Source organism: Gavialis gangeticus, unplaced genomic scaffold (assembly GCF_001723915.1).
Source record: "Gavialis gangeticus isolate Ggan-Ray unplaced genomic scaffold, GavGan_comp1, whole genome shotgun sequence".
NCBI classification, from domain to species: domain Eukaryota; kingdom Metazoa; phylum Chordata; order Crocodylia; family Gavialidae; genus Gavialis; species Gavialis gangeticus.
Window position 1 is genome coordinate 2,698,391 of NW_017728995.1, and position 16,168 is coordinate 2,714,558.

Genomic DNA, 16,168 nt, shown 5'->3' on the forward strand with positions numbered 1-16,168 from the left:
AAAAGGAGACTGTATTGTTTTTTATTATGTGGGGAAACTAAAAACCAAAGCAAATTGCCATAGGGTAGCCCTAAAGACACAATTCTGTTTTCATCCTCATTAGGTCCATTGTAGACAATACTATAGTAACTGAGAGCAGAATCTGGCTCTTAGTGGGCTCAACTACCCAAGATGCTCCATCGCCATAGCAATGAGCTACCGTGCCATAATAATAGTGGGAACTAACAGTGATGTCACTGCTACTGCGCAACAGCAATGAGCTATTGCACAGTAAGGGCAGAAATGGCCCGTGCACCACTAAAGTACTTGAGACTTGATAAAGTATTAAATGACTTGCGGTAACAACTGCACAGTGGGACACACATGTAGATGCATCCAGGTTTAATCCCAATCACTATGTTGTTGTGACTTGTATAGTTCAAACATGCGTGGAGCTATACCACATTTTCATTTCCACATTCAACTTTCATTGTTATATGGAGCTGCCTGTGTACATTACAAAAAAATATGGCTGTTGTGGTCTATTTGCAACCAGTGCTGTACAAAGAAGAATGTGTGACACAAGGAATGTGGTTTAACTAGACTTACTGTACCAAATATTAGAATCCTTACCTCATTTATCCAGCTTCTTTAAGAGGTGTTTGCTCCTAATCTGTTTCTAATTCCTGTTTATCAGGGACCTAGATCCCCTTTTAACCAATTACCTTAACTGGGCACTTGCCAGTTTACGACAAAAATAATTTTATAATCTAACATATTCACCAAGTTCCTGGGATGCTGGGAGGAAAGTCAAGAATACCAAGGCCAATTTTAAACTGATGGGAAAGAAATTATTTCTCAACACTTTCTGCTGTTTTGAAGATGCTTGAAAGTGAACATCTCTGGCTTATTGTCACATAGGCCTTAGATGTGACACTTCGTAATACTCCTAAGCTATTACAAAATATTGTGCCATTCTGTAGTGTGGAGCCTTTATGATGAAACCAGAGTGTATTGAACAATCATTGGGAAGATGTGGGTGTCATTGTAACCAATTTTCAAATCTGAATGACTCGACTGTTTAAAATTTATTGATTGATTTCTCTCTCACACTTTGTTTAAATAGATAGATAAATAGACAGTAGGGCTGTGCAAAGCTTCAGTCACTGATTTGATTTGGCAGAGATCTGGCCTGATTCGGCAGTCGAATCTCTGAATCTGAATTGAACCAAGAGACCCTTTAATCTCTCCGAATTGATTTGGAGAGATTTAATGATTCGGACATAGACACAGCCTTAAATATTTTTCCTACATACCTCGAGGTACCAGGCGGCTCTTGAATGCTGTGATGGTGGGGCGAATGGAGTGTCCCACAGGAGCGTGGGGGGGCGGGGGTTCCCCAGCATGCTTGGCTGCAGACCCAGAAGTGGTCCAGAAGCACTTCCAGTCCACTTCCAAATCCGCCATGGAGCGTGCGGGGGACCCTCCTGCCTGCTCCACGACTGGTGCCTCCTGGGTCTGGGGGGGAACCCAGCATCTCGCTGCAGCTGATTGCTGGTGGGGGAAGTGTGGGGTGGGGACTGTGTGCTCAGCAGTGGACCCAGTCCACTTCCGGGTCTGCCGCCAAGCATGCGGGGGGCACTCCCGCACTCCTGTGGGACGCTCCATGTGCCCCACAATCACAGTGTTCACGAGCCATGCCTTCTACCTTGAGGTATGTAGAAAAAACATTTAAAGCTGTGTCTATGGCTGAATCGCTGATTCTCTGAATCAGCATTGAATCTTCTGATTTGGATTTGGCCAAATCGAATGCGGACAGTGATCCGAATCAACAAATTGAATCACTGTCCTCTGATTTGGGCCGAATCTGAATTGAATACAGCCTGTTTCTCACACCCCTAATAGACAAGCAGGCACACGGATTTTGGTGTAACAGTGCATTCTGTGAAGTGATGACCCCACTTCTTTGATTTATCATTTATCTCTAGCAGTACAACCAGCTACTTGATTTTTACCACAGCTATGCCTGGGGATTGAAAGATTGTTTATTATGTTTTAACATTAGCACACACTTGCCAATTTTCTTTCTTGATATGTTAACATTCACTAATCTGCGACACTTTTAAAAAATCTTTCCTAATCTCAGTTGTGTATGATTTAAGCTGTTTAAAGGGACTTTTTACTCCCCTTTACTTGTATTTCTGATTTTCTTTTTTTCCCCACTAAAATATGAATCTAGGTCTAGACGGATCTACTGCATATTAACTTTTAAATAGAATAGAGTTATTGTTTAGCATAGTTATCTCTTTCTCTCTCTGATTTCCATGTACTGTTTTTCTCTGTCTAATATTTTTCCTGAGTTATTTGGTTAACAGATTAGTACAGTTTATTAGGAAAAAAATATGAATGGGAGTTATTTCTGTTATACTATTTATTACTTCTTTCCCTCCCCCATTTTTTCTTCCATAATTATATTGACATTTATTTTTCTTTCCTTCATATGCTTGCCTCTCATATTTACCCAACCATTTTTAATAATAAAATGTTAACCCTATAATTTTGAACCTGTTTTGTATCTAAGATTACTTCTAGCTCTTTCTATCTATTCCTGTACATGTCAGTAGTCTACATATGCCAGATCCAAAAGTGTGTTTAGGCACCAACTTGTTTTTTTTTTCTTTTTTTTTTGGATTCATATCTTTTTCTCAGCAAGCACAATACGTATACTTCACAGTTTAAAAGATTATCTGTTTGACTGATTGATTTTACATCCTCTTCTTTTATTTTTCCAAATCCTAGTGCTCCTAAACAGTTTCTTTAGTACTGTGCTTGAGATCGTCTCAGATTTGTTGATTTTATAAAAAGTCCCTTAAATGTTATTTAGCATCTGTCAGCCCCTTTGTTGTGGATGTATTTCAGTAAGAGAAGCTCTACTCTTATCTACTTACTTCTTCCTTCAATTTTAATAGCATTAGATACTCTTCAGATATGTCAGGAATTATTTGATTTAGGATGCTGTGCACTGCATTGCAAACTTGGGATAAGTATTTCCTCTTACATGTAGAGCACATTAGGAGATTAAAGGTATTATGTGTGCAATATATGACAGTAAAGATATCCCATTTGTGATTCACTTTCTATTCACTATTCTCCAATAATTTTAGATGCTGCTAGTTACAGTAGATTGCATGAGGAGATTATTGTGTAATCCTGTAGTAATAGAGTATTTCCACAGTTGTACTATAATTATTATCTAACTTAATTCTAGGGTAATTGAAATTTTTATATTTAAGCTTATATCTTAATTTATACTAGATCTTATTTCAGGTCCTCAATGGTGTATTGTAATATTTTATGATCTGGTCTGTTAGCTTGCTCCAAAAATCTGTCATTTGGGGGATTTTTTTATTTTCCCAAATATTCAGGAAGAAAGATATGGTTTAAACAGCTTTATAACAACTTTATAAACTTAGGTCAGTGGGGAACCATTGGTAGTACCTTATACAGGACAAGTCATGATTCCTTCCTTAATCATGTTCACTTAATGGAGGGCTGCTGTCTTCCCCAATCCTACCTATACAGTTTTCTAGCCCATCAAAGGTGTACCAACTCCCTCCCCACCTTGTATGAGGGCTAAGAGTGGGAACAGTAAGCTGTTTGCTTTCTGTATCAGACATTTTGAGGTCCAACCCTAATCTTTGGTTTCATTAAGAGATGCCTTCCCACAAGTCTATCTCTAGTCTATCAAGAAACTGGTCTGTATGGAATAAGTATCTGCACCACAGTCCTACCACCCACAAAGAGCACGTATACACGTGTCCAACGCCTGCTCCAGTTCTAATTAGAAGGCATCAGAGCAGACTCACTGAAGCTAATTAACATGCTCTAGCAGCCTCAGCGTCATGTGTATTCAGTGTCCCCTCCCACCAATTTTCAAAATGGTGGCAGGAGCCTTTTAACTACAGGTCCTTGAATGAGCTTTAGTTAAAGTGCCCCTGCTGCCATTTTGACGTGCGGGACACTGAATGCACGAGATGCTCTGGGCATTTTAATTGGAGTGGCTTCTGAGAGCAGCTTTAATTAACGTGCCTTCTTCTGCTTCCATCCTGGAGCATGTGTAAAGAAACCCTATATTGTGATATGCCTACTGTGGAGGAGGTAAAGAAACCATCCCTTTCAGGCAATCTGGTATTGAAGTAAAAGTTCCTTCCCAGTCCAAGGGCAACTAGTTCCAACAGTCACAACAGACCAAGGAACAAAGTCCTATATCAAGCCCACAAAGGTGAGAGGAAGCTGTTAATATGGGCATAAGAAGTGGTTTATGCTAAACAAGCAGAGTTTACATAATCACCCCCACATATCCAGGAGCCAGTAATTTCCCTGAGTCCCAAGAACCTGTCCTTTGTTTTCTCCTTCTTCTCCTTTAACTTCTCTGTCTTAAACCTACAAGTGAGGGGGGCTCATGAAGGAGCCCCTATGTTTTTCCCACTAATCCAGATAAGTTCCCCCCTATTTTTTGGTGTTGCAGAGTTGCATTATTAGATTTCTGTTATGCTTTTTGCATTGATCTAAGCTGTGCCAGTTGCACTATGTACAGTATGGTATAGCATGACAGCCTTTTATTTATTTTTGTATTTTCCAGCTCGTCTCTAATCCGTAACAGCACACTTCCTTCCGTTCTGTTTTTGTTTATCCCTTCTATAAACTTTGTACTCTAAAGGTTTCATATGCCAGTCAGAGACCCTTTTTAGCTCAGCTCAGCCCAATTAGTTCTTATCTCTCTTTTAGCACTTGCACTTCCAGTTCTGCATTTTAGTTCTAATGGTTTGCTCTGCCCTCTCTTTTTTCTTTTGCAAACACTTTTTTTTCTTCCAGAAATGACTAAGCTTCCTGTTATTCTACTCTGTCAGTTTTTCCCCAATATTCTTTTTGTGTTAAGTAATATTTATTTGCCAGCAGCTTCCTTTGGAATTTTCCTCTTCTACCTCCTTTGTATTCCTGCATTCCCTTTCACCAATTATTTTTATTCAAGTCCACTCCTATGTCAGTCTTTTAAACTTATGTCCCAGAGTTTTTTTAAGTCATCCCCAGAACAGCTGCAGCTAGCTTTCTCATAAATTTGCTGTTGTAGAAAGGCCTGTTAGATAGATAGGATGTAGGAAAACTCGGCTTTCAGTATCTTGGAGAGATTCTTGACTTTTTTATATGAATTATCAAAGATATTTAATTCTCCCCATGTTTTCTGTATTTACTCTCTGTACACATTAAGTTCATTATCTTCTTGGGACTACTCATATGAGTAAAATAATTTTTGTATGCAATAGTTTTCTGGACCAGACCTGAAAATGTAAATAAGTAATTCTACTGTGCATTTTGAGCTTGCTGTTTTTAGTGCTAACAGTTGTAGATCATAAAGAAAGTCTGTATCCTACGGGATTGCATTTTTTTCTCTCCACCCATGTCATGCTAACCCATGCGGCTGGGTGTGGGGTGGCCTTAGCTGCTGCCACCTGTGCAGGGCGGGCAGTTGCGGCAGCACCACTGGGAGAGGTGACTGCAGGGAATTTTGGGGTGGCTCTAGACCCCAAGCCCCCCTACTGCCACCCCTGCTGACAGGGCATGAGGCAGGGCAGGGAGCTGCTCTGGAGCCAGGCTGGGATCTTGTGGTGGTGAAAGCATGGTCCAGAGCCAGAGTAGAGCTGTGATCTGCAGCCTGCATGCCCCAGTTCAAGATAACTGCATTGGGGAGAGGTAAAACTCAAGCAGCAGGGAAAGAAGGAGTAGGGAACTGGTTGGTAGAAAACCATGAGTTGGAAGAGATGAGAGTAGGATAAAATGCACAGGCTTTAAAGACACGTAAATATATATTTAAGATTTTTTTCATATTTCCCAACACTACTTTAGCATGAGCAGAAAAAGGTATTTAGCCTTGTTTAGTCAGGCAGAAGGCAAGGCAGAGTGGGTCCTTATGAACAGCTTATCCCTCTGAATTAGGTGCCACTCTGACCTGCCTTCTACATTTCCATGTAAGCTATTGCTGTGATTGCCCATGGATGTTATGGCAGGGGAAATGATCTTGATGAGATGTCACTTACTGATCAGAGCTTCTCACACATAATTATGATGAAAATAAAAATACCTGGTGGGTATTTATATAACAAGTAGCCAAAGCAACCTACAGCCAGAACCTGATAAATCATGCTTTAACATCTGAAAGCCATTTATCTTTGTATCTGTGTATCTACTTTGCTGTTGCTGATTTGAGTGGAAACATCTATCAGAAATGAGAGACACATTTGCAAACCCAAAGCAATTAATTTTAAATGTGGTTAGACTGATATGTGATTGGAAGATAAGATGAGCACACATCTTGATTTAGAAACTTTTTTTTCCCCAGAACATGTAAAATTAAATACTGTTTCTTTTTGCTGTTTGGAAATTGCAGCTCACCTGAAGGCTTTTTTGTGGAATTGTCATATTTATTTTAAAATGTAATGGGGTGACAGGATGGTAACTGAATAGGGATCTCATCAGTTACAGGTCACCATTAAAAAACAAGGAGTGACTGAAAGTTGTTACTGTCTGATAGCTGTGTTCTGTGTGACCTGAATTGTTGGTCTTGAGCCAGTTCTTAGCTGTTCGGTAACAATATTGCTTATACCCTTATTAGGAACATTTGTGGGCACTGAGAGAGGAGGTTAGGTACTGAACAGGGTAGGGAGAGTAGTGCTGTAGTGTAGAAAAGCTTTTTTCCTCCATGCCTATACTAATAGGAGGCTATTTGTGTTTTAGACCTGTTTGTCAAACCTTTTCAGCAATCCCTGAAATCACTTCATGTTGTGCTTCTCTTTGTTTTCATTTGCTTTAGAAGTACCATACATGTTCTCTCCTTGGCAAAACTGCCTAATTGTTAAGCACATGAGTAGTCCCATTGACTTCAGAGGCTAAGTACAAACAGTCAACACTCCTCAGGCTGAATTGATCCAGACTTTGCAGATTAGTCTAAATTGCAAAGATTGAACCAATAAGCAAATGAACAGACATTCGCTTGTGATTCAGAAAATGTAGCCACATGCCTGCTATGGCTCAAGCCAGAAGCTGGGGGGTGCTAGAGCACAGTTCCTTGACACATAGCCAGCATGTGTTCACTTCTTCTTCCTGCTGCCTTTGAGGTCTCTGGGATTTGCAGTCCACAATCACAGCAGCAGGACTATACAGGGCAGGGTTTGAATTATACTTTGACTCTTGAGGGTGAGGGGTCTGCAAAAAAAATTGGGCTGCTGGTCACGATGCCCTGATAAAATCAGACCCTCCCCCCTGTTATGATTTTCAAATCTTACAGGGGGGCTTTTGTCTCTTATGTCTTTTTGTCTCAGCCCCTGCCCCCAAGCTCCCCTGTAATTTGATCCCTGCTGCAGGGTTGCTCACTACTTCCTCTTCCTGCTTCCAGGTGCCTCTGGGATTTGTAGTCCATAGTCACAGCCAGCAATAAGTAATCCAGCAGGGCAGGACAGCACTGTACTCAGGGAAGGTGAATTTAACTCCCTCCCTGGCCCCAGACCCCAGCTGGGTTTTGCCTGGGAGAGCCAGTGAGTCAGCCCTCACTGCTCCAGCTAGGGAGCAGAGGTGTGGGCCCAGCTCTGCTTTCTGAAAGAGAAAGAATGGCCCAGCCTAGGACTGAAAAGCATGCTGGGATGTCAGGGGACTCTGATTTAACTTGAACCAAAAAGGGGTCTAGGACAGAAGTTTCATAAACTGGTTTGACCTAAAACAGTTACGTCTGATACCACATTCAACCAGGTTTATCTTAAACTAGTTTCAGCCATTTTGAAACTTGTTTATGTGCACTGAATTTCTGTTCTGTTACAGGTTTAAATCAGTTTTTGATCATTTAAACTGGTTTATGTGTAACTTCTGTCCCTAGCCAAAAAGGCTGTTCACTTAAAAATACATACAGTATATGATTGGTACCATGCTTAACATGACCCTATATGTCTGTAGACTCCTAATAATGGAAGGGCAGTTTCATAGGCACAGACAGAAGAGGCACTCTTTATAATTAATTGCTTTCATTCTGCAAATGTGCCTCTTGTTTCTAATACCTGTTTCCACTGAAATCAGCAACAGCAAATAACGTAAGTAAAACAGAAGTGTCTGGGGCATAAATATAATGCAGGGGGGCAGGGAGGGGGAGAATAAACAAGTTATTTTTGTGTATTAAGGATGACCATGCATAAATGACTCATGGCTCTGCTTTGCTGTGCCATGACTTATGACTTATGCAGTCATTCCCAGTGCATAAAAATAACTTGATTTCTTTTATGCCTCCCCTCCATGCCCCCTGCTCCCATTTTGTGTTATATGTATCAGTAGATGGTGCTTTAAACTGAGCTGTCACTGCCGAATGAGAAACCAGACTTCATTGGTGCCACAAATAATTCTCCAAATCATCTAAGTTGTTCTATAAACTTTAGGAAAAGAACTGTACGGAGCACTGTTGTCCTATGGGAATCTAGCTCTCTCTTCTAGGTGATTAATTGCATGGCCTGCTCTCTAGAAGGAAATGCCCCAAATCCTGGTTTTCAGCAAATGGCTTAAAATACTACATAATTATAGAGTCAGTTAAGTTAGATTAATATTACAAATTCATAAGTAAGCCAGGTAACAAAGCTATTGAATGTATGTTCCCTTGAGTGGACATAGTCTGGAGTTTATGCTACACAGCTGATATTGATCCACCCACTGCCAGCAATACATGCTAAAAGCTTATGTCTATATACATGTTATGTATACATTTTATTATAGATGTATTTAAAGTATAGCATATTATGTAAGGAAAGGAAGGGAGTATTAAGTACTTAGCAGTTCTGAAAACCAGCAGACTTAGGATTCTACCTAAAAATATTGGTGTAATTGTCTAAGAATGGCCATCATAGTATTTAAAAATATAGGTAGACCAGTTAAACGAAAGCAAAACAATCTCATTTTAAAAACGTTTCTGCAGTTTAATACTAAATACTATGCACAGAATTTTTAATGTATATGATAGAATCCTATTGTAGACATAATTATCTAGTAAATTAAATTCTACAGGTTAGTTTAACATATTGTCTTCCTTTATGGAAAACTCCTCTAGTATTTATTTGAGATGAAGGCAGTAGATACAAAAATGTGTCTGTAGAAACTGGCTAAGGTCATAAAAAGCTATAGAATTTAAGTGAGAATCATTTCTACAGAATTTATAAACCAATCTATAGTATCTGATAGAAATATAACCGAATTTAAGAAGCATGGAAGAACATACTGCCATTTACTATGTCAGGCCCTAGGTCCATCTTGCCCTGTGTCGCAGAGTGGATGTTGAAAGGGAGAGTGAACCCGTTTTGACCAGGATTTTTTTCCCGATGTTCCTCTCCCACTTACAGCCTCCAGGATTTAGGGCCTAGGATGTTCTGATTCAGAGGCTGTACCCCTGAGTTTCATGCTCAAAAGCTTATGATGCAACTTTCCTTAAAGAATGTGTCAATCCCTTTTTGAATCTCGCTAAATTGTCAGTTTCTGCAACATCTTGTGGTAATGAGTTCCACACTTCAATTAAACGCTGGGAAAAAGAAGTTTGTTTTGTTCGTTTTAAAGCATACTTCCTACTAGTTTCATGTTGTGATCCCCTGGTTCTTGTATTGAGAGAGAGAGAGAAAATAATAAATCCACCTTTACTTTCTCTTCTCCATTTAGTATTTTGTAAACCCATATCATGCTCTCCCTCAAGTGTCTATTTTCTGAACTGGATAGGCCTAACTTCTTTAGCCTCTCCTTATATGAAAGTTTCTCCATAGCACTAATCATCCTTGTTGCCCTTCTCTGTACCTTCTCTAATTTTTCTGTATCTTTTCTGAGGTATAGGGCCACAACTGGGTGCAATATTCAAGATGTGGACGCAGCAGGGGGCATAATGATACTTTTTGTTTGGTTTACAATTCCATTCTTAATAGTTCTTTTGTTTGCTTTAAAATTTCATTTGCCTTTTTGATGGCTGCTGAGCACTGAGCTGATGTTTTCAGCTGTCCACAATGACTCCCAGCTCTTTCCTGTGTGGTAACAGCTATTGCAGAGCTCATCATAGTGTCGGTATAGATTTAGTTATTTTTGCCTATGTGCATCGCTTTACACTTATCTACAATTGCTCGTAGTGCCAGATCCTTTTGTAGTTCCTCACAGTCTGCCTTGGTCTTTACCACTTTTAATAATTTTACTGTTTTGAATATCTAACTTTTAAAATGAATATTTCTATAAAGTATAGTTTATTATAATCTATATCTATTCAGTTCAGTCTAAATTAAATTATGTAGATGCTTATGGCTTTTGGTAACATTTATGGAACAATCTTTCATTTCTATTGGCTTCGTCCCTGGTAGATTCTAGAGGGTATTTTTACAAAGGAAGGCAATGTGTTAAACACCTCAGAATTTCTTATGTCAGTGAAACATGTTAGTTTTTGCAGTGCTTCTCTTACATAGATGCATCTTTCTTTTTATGCCTGTTTTCTGTGTGGCTGAATAAGACCATTTGCCTGTCCAGCATTTCTAGCTAATCAATCTCAAATACGTGTAGGTGGACAGAGCCGTTTTGGCGTGTTTGACTGCATGTGTATTTTAATGCAGACTTCAAATAGGGTCAGTAGGGAACACCTCCTTTTGACTATAAAAGGCAACAGTGCAAGTCCTTATAATTTATTTGTAAATATATAAATAGCTGCTCTCTCTGTGTATAGTAACCAAGAATGCTTTGGCTAGCAAGGAGCTGCCTCTACAGAGTCTGTTCTGGCTTATGCTGTTGCTGCTTCCACTTTTGCTGGCCAAGGAGAAGCTGCTGACTTGGCATCCTTTGCAATTCGTAATATTGCAAACACTCAAGACATGAATTATGGGTATCTTCTGGATCTTTACCAGAGCAAGAGGAAGCCCTCTCCTCTCTGTTGAAGGTAAGGAACAGAGATAGCTAATGGATGTTGATAAGTGAATAGGGCTTGGTGAATATGACACTGAGAAAAAATTAAAGGACCAATCTCTCTAGAACACAGCCGCACAGAAGGAAAGAAGTTAACAGCAACATACCTTAGTTTTAGAAATACACCTTCCCCTAGAGAGTCTATTTTAATGTTAGTCTTGGTTAGGTATGTTGGATAAAGTCCCAGTCACTTTCAAGTCTAAGGGAGTTACTGATGCAGGCTCAGATATCACCCATGTTTTTACTTCTCCCATAGTTTACAATAAGTTGCTTAGTCTTCATTTCCTTCTAATTTTTCTCATACAAATAAGGTCTGTTTTGGTGGCTTACCACAAATAAAGCAACACTTCTCAAATAATCCCATTTAATTACTAAGAAGTGTTATTGTGTGATGAGCAAAGGTGGCAAGGTCTGACCCTGAAACAGGTTCTAACATACAAAACCTTCTCTGTGTTGTGTAATAATTTCTATCCCACCATTTCTCTGGTTCTCCTCTGTCCAGCTCCTTCCCTTGCTGTGTTTATTTCTTGTTTTCTGCTTTTTCTCCTTTGTTGCTTCATCCATTTTTGTTACTCGTATCTTCTCACTTTTATGCTCTTGGTCCTTCTCAGTCCTTCCTCTTTATTGATATTTCCCTGCAATTCCATTTTCTCTGTAATGTGCCTAGTTCTGTGGTTGTTTCTTACAACATCCCCATCACTGTCATTCTTCCCTTTGCCCCAAATACACCTGGATCTAACTGAATGTATTTGCAAATGTGCAGTCTCCCAGGTTTCTTTAAAACACTGTCTGTTATATCACCTCTGTTAGCTATGGTATCACCTCTATTAACTATTGCTGACTGTCTCTTCTGCACATAAAATCACTCCAGCCCAAACTCTTCTGACACCATGAATACTGATGCTGCTACTTCTTTCCCTTTTTGCAGGGTTGTCCAAATCATCTGGCTCCCATGGCCACATGTGGCTAGCCCCAATGAGTGCCACATGTGGCATGCATACAGGGCACTGTGTGCAGGCTGGTGTGGCCTGCGGGTCAAAGGGGCAGCACTGAGGGACAGATTATGAGGGATTAACATGGCAGATCTAGCCTACAGGCCATGTGCTTGACACCCCTGCCTAACTGAATGCAGGGTGGAGGTGGCTGGGAGTGGGTGAGAGGAAAAAGGAGTAGCTACCTATAGCTTGACACGTTGCCCACAGTGCCCCTTGAATGCAGAAAACAGGAGGAATTGCAGCATCATATATCAATGGCATTTTTGTTTTATCATAGCTAGTTCACAACCAGGATTTTTGCCTTATCTCACAACATTTTCATTAAGTGCTAAATATCCTGTTGTGTTAAGTACTGTAATACTGAAAAGACAGTCCTTGCAAAATCCATGTCATTTTAGATTCTGTACTGTGCTTGGATTGGTTAAAAGTTTATCTGTTCTATGAAGAACAGAAAAGAGTTGCATGCCCCACAGAAAACTGTGCTAAGTGGCTACAGCTTTTAATTTTTTAGCTGAAAACCTTCTTTGAAAATTCTTATGCATAATATAGTTAGATAAATGAATGTATGCTGTAATTTAAATGAAAAAAACAAGTCTCATAAAAATGTTCGGTAATGAGTAAAATCTCTTCCAGATTTAGATCGCTATGCAGAATGTAAAATCTAGTAGCATGTTCGTTCACATGCACAAAAGGGCTGAAACCAAAAATTCTACTTACATTCTATTTTGATGTGCAGTGGAAGAAAACAAAAGGAGAACAGTGTTTGACCACACACAGCTTTCTTGTCCGATTTGCACATTTAAAGAGGAATGCGGGTCCAATTTTCTGGTTGCATAATCTTTTTCTTTTTATGATTGTTTTGGATTTTGAGTTCAAAAGCAAAAAAGTAGACTGAATTAAAAGAAGTCAAGGACATACTTTATTAATCCTCATAGACAGCATTGTTTTTCCAACATAACACCAAAATAAAAGAGTTCAGAAAAACATTACATGCTTTTTCTGAAACTGCAGCAAAATTTGAATCTCTTTAAAAACACAACTTTACTTTTGATTTTTGGATTTTATGGGCTGTGCTCCATGATTAATCCTTATCTATATACTCACGCTGCTAGTTTCATTGACTACAGTAGAACTATTTTTGTGAGTAAGGCTTACAGAATTGAACTTTCTGTGATCCTGTGAAGCTGAAGACTTCAGCACCTTAATATAGCAAGAACTTAGTTATTTAATGTCAGTACCTAATATGTGTGCACAAAATGGCAACAGTACAATTAGATGGCATACCTGGATTTGTAGCTCATTGGTCATTTAGACCTTTTCTCTGCTAGTGTACATTCAGAAGTGGTTTGTCAAGAGCAGAGGTTCGCAAACTTTTTCTTATTGTGTACCCCTTCCAGATTTACCATCTGCCCACATACCCTACCAGCATAAATTTTATATTTTAACCCCTTAAATGCCAGTTATAATGAAAATTAAACCTGTCATTACACCATTGTAATATGTACCCCCCAGAGATGTCTTGTGTACCCCCAGGGGTATGCATATCACAGTTTGGGAAACTCTGGTCTGAAGTACTGAGTACAGTTTTACTCTTTAGGTGCAGATGCCCTCTGGCTTTCTGGAGTGGCTGCTGCATATGGACCAGCCAGGGATGTTGGCACGTAGTTCAAATACCACAGAAATGCTGTAGAATCTATACAAATTGTTCCACATATCACTTATCTGCAGCTGAAATAGGTAATGAAGTCCAAAAGTGGTTGTGTCTTCCCCGCCTCCGGCTTCCTTCCCCTCAACAGTCAGGTTCCCTTACCACTCTGCATTTACAAAACAAATCATTTGCTGTCACAGGAGTTGTTTCTGTTATGATACTTGTACATGTTTCATTATTTAATTTTGTGTCTAACTCCATGTGGAAGAGTCTAGATGCTATCAAGTGATTGAAGTCTGGTTTTCCTATGTCTATGGCAGAGTTAGTGTATTACGTAGGTTTTATTTTACTTTATTTCTTTTCAATTGGATTCTCTTTGTACTTTCCTGAATGATACATAAGACTGGCATGAATAAATTTTGCAAGTTTATTGTTCAGATAGTTGTGGCAAAAATCACTGAAAGCCCAAATGTTTCCAGTGATTTTATACAGGTCTTGCTGAAATCAATGGGAGGTGTGCATACTTTGCTTGATGTAAAATATGGTTAATTAATATCCATTGTCGATGTTCCTTTTTGGCATTTTTAAATTTTAAAACAAGCTCTAATGTTGGCTTTTTGAGAAATAACAATCCACATTTTAGGGAAAAAGAAATACTATTGCTCCAGCACATCCACATTTCAGGAGACCCTATAGGAAAATTAATACAGTTTTACTGTCATTTGAATTAATAGAGAAACTTGAGTGATTATTTTTTTTAACTTTGTTAATTTGTCCTTTGCACAGTTCAAGCAAGTGAACAACCCATAAAAGAATAAAGTTGCAGTTGGCTCCTAGGACAGTAACAGAAAGGGTCAAAGGTACAGCAGAGATAAATGCACAATCCAGTTTGTTTTGCAACATGCATATGCTATGCAGGCAGTGTTCAGTATTCCACTGTTTGTCCCTCATGGTCTCTGAACTATCAGTGCTGTTCATTCAAGTGAGTAAATAAAAACACATGTAGAATCTGTTTCAGGCTAAAAAGATACTGCTGAGCAAACTAGGGTTGACATAAAATGCTGAAAGCAGTACTGCATAATACTTAAGCCATAGTAGTAAGCACAGCTCCAAAAGATCTATAAATCTGAAATAGATCTAGCCAGTTAAGTGTTTCCTAAGATGCTTATTGGTGTATAATCTAGTCACCTGAGGTGATATCTGCAGCCCTCTATGGAAACCACTTGGAAGCTAATGGAGGCTGTATTGGCTTTAGCGAAGTCAGGATTTCAGTCCCACTGCTTAGAGATTTGTAGCTTCTACTTCAAATGCAGTAGAATGTTTTTCTTCACTTATTGCAATGTCTAGATAACTGTGTATGGACAAATGTACTTTCTAGATGCATTAAAAGAAGATTTTACTGTTGCTTGAGCTCATGCATCAGCTGTTATGATTTGTTATGAGTAGTCCTATAGCGATACAGCTAAGCCAAATCATTCTAACTTTGACACTGAATCAAACAGGGTTAAAGTTGGGAGTAGTTTTGCTACACACAGTTGCTATGCATGATTGAGACAGACATAACAGTTATAGCCTAATACCTTACATTAATATCCTTTGATATAGATGTTGATATCATGGGCACGTGTCCCCTCAGTGACCAGTCAGCACCGACCGGGGGGTGGGGTTTCCCCATGGCCCATCGCACCAATTGGGAAGTGACCGCAGCACTCCCACTTGCTGGCTGGCACTTGCAGGGGGGACACTGGTGCTCCTGCCTGCCTCCCCGCCCATCACCTGAGCAGGGAGCATGGCCTGACAGGGCCTGCACTGGCGCTCTCAGGGGGTGCACGTGCTCCCCCTACACCTCACCACTGGTTGATATAGCTGTTATTTTGTTTGTACATTCAGGCATCTTTCTTTAGAAAATTTCTATTTGGAAGGAATCTTTATTTGTTTGTTACTTCTTGGTCACCTTGGTTAAATATGAAGTCGCTTGTCTGAGATGATGGAGAAATTTTAAAAAAATCAGTTGGTAAAATACTTGTCATTGGTAAGCTGCTGGCCTGTCTCTCCAGTATTTTTCTTTAGGGCTTCCTATATTGAAACCTAAAACTCACAAACAGAAGTTACTTCTGCATACCCCAGCATGTGCCATAGCTGTCTTCTTTAGTTGCGAGTCTTCCATCTTTATAAAAGTCATCTGACCCCTTCATAGCTGTACCTAATAATTCCCTCCAACAAGCCCTAACAGCTACTTTTTCAAGAGGCTCTACCTCTACCCCACAAGTAGCCAGCCAGTAGGCCTGTGCAAATAGGGAAGTATTTAAATTCAGATTCGTCTGATTTGGAGGACAGAGATTCGATTCAGTGATTAGAATTGCTGTCCACATTTGATTTGGTTGAATCAGAATCAGCCAGGGAGAGGCAGGCACAGCTGGGCAGCCATGGTTCTCCTGTTGCTCCTCCATCTGTGCCTGCCTCTCCCTAGGTAGGGGGAGCTGCAAGAGAAGCCCCCTTGGCTGCCCGCCCAGCCCCAGCCCCAGCCCCAGCCCCAGCC

General features: G+C 39.8%; 1 protein-coding gene across 17 annotated transcripts in view; it reads left to right on the forward strand.

Annotated features, from left to right (window-relative positions):
* The window catches only part of MBNL1 (muscleblind like splicing regulator 1), a 227,492-nt gene that overhangs the window by 83,499 nt on the left and 127,825 nt on the right, over positions 1 to 16,168 (forward strand). The window contains exon 1 of one of the 17 annotated variants that reach the window (XM_019503167.1): positions 10,303 to 10,960. The exons of the other annotated variants lie outside the window; for them this stretch is intronic. The gene's annotated coding sequence lies outside the window, so the exon portion shown is untranslated. Of the gene's footprint in view, positions 1 to 10,302; positions 10,961 to 16,168 lie in introns of those variants that run through there. 17 annotated transcript variants of the gene reach the window in all.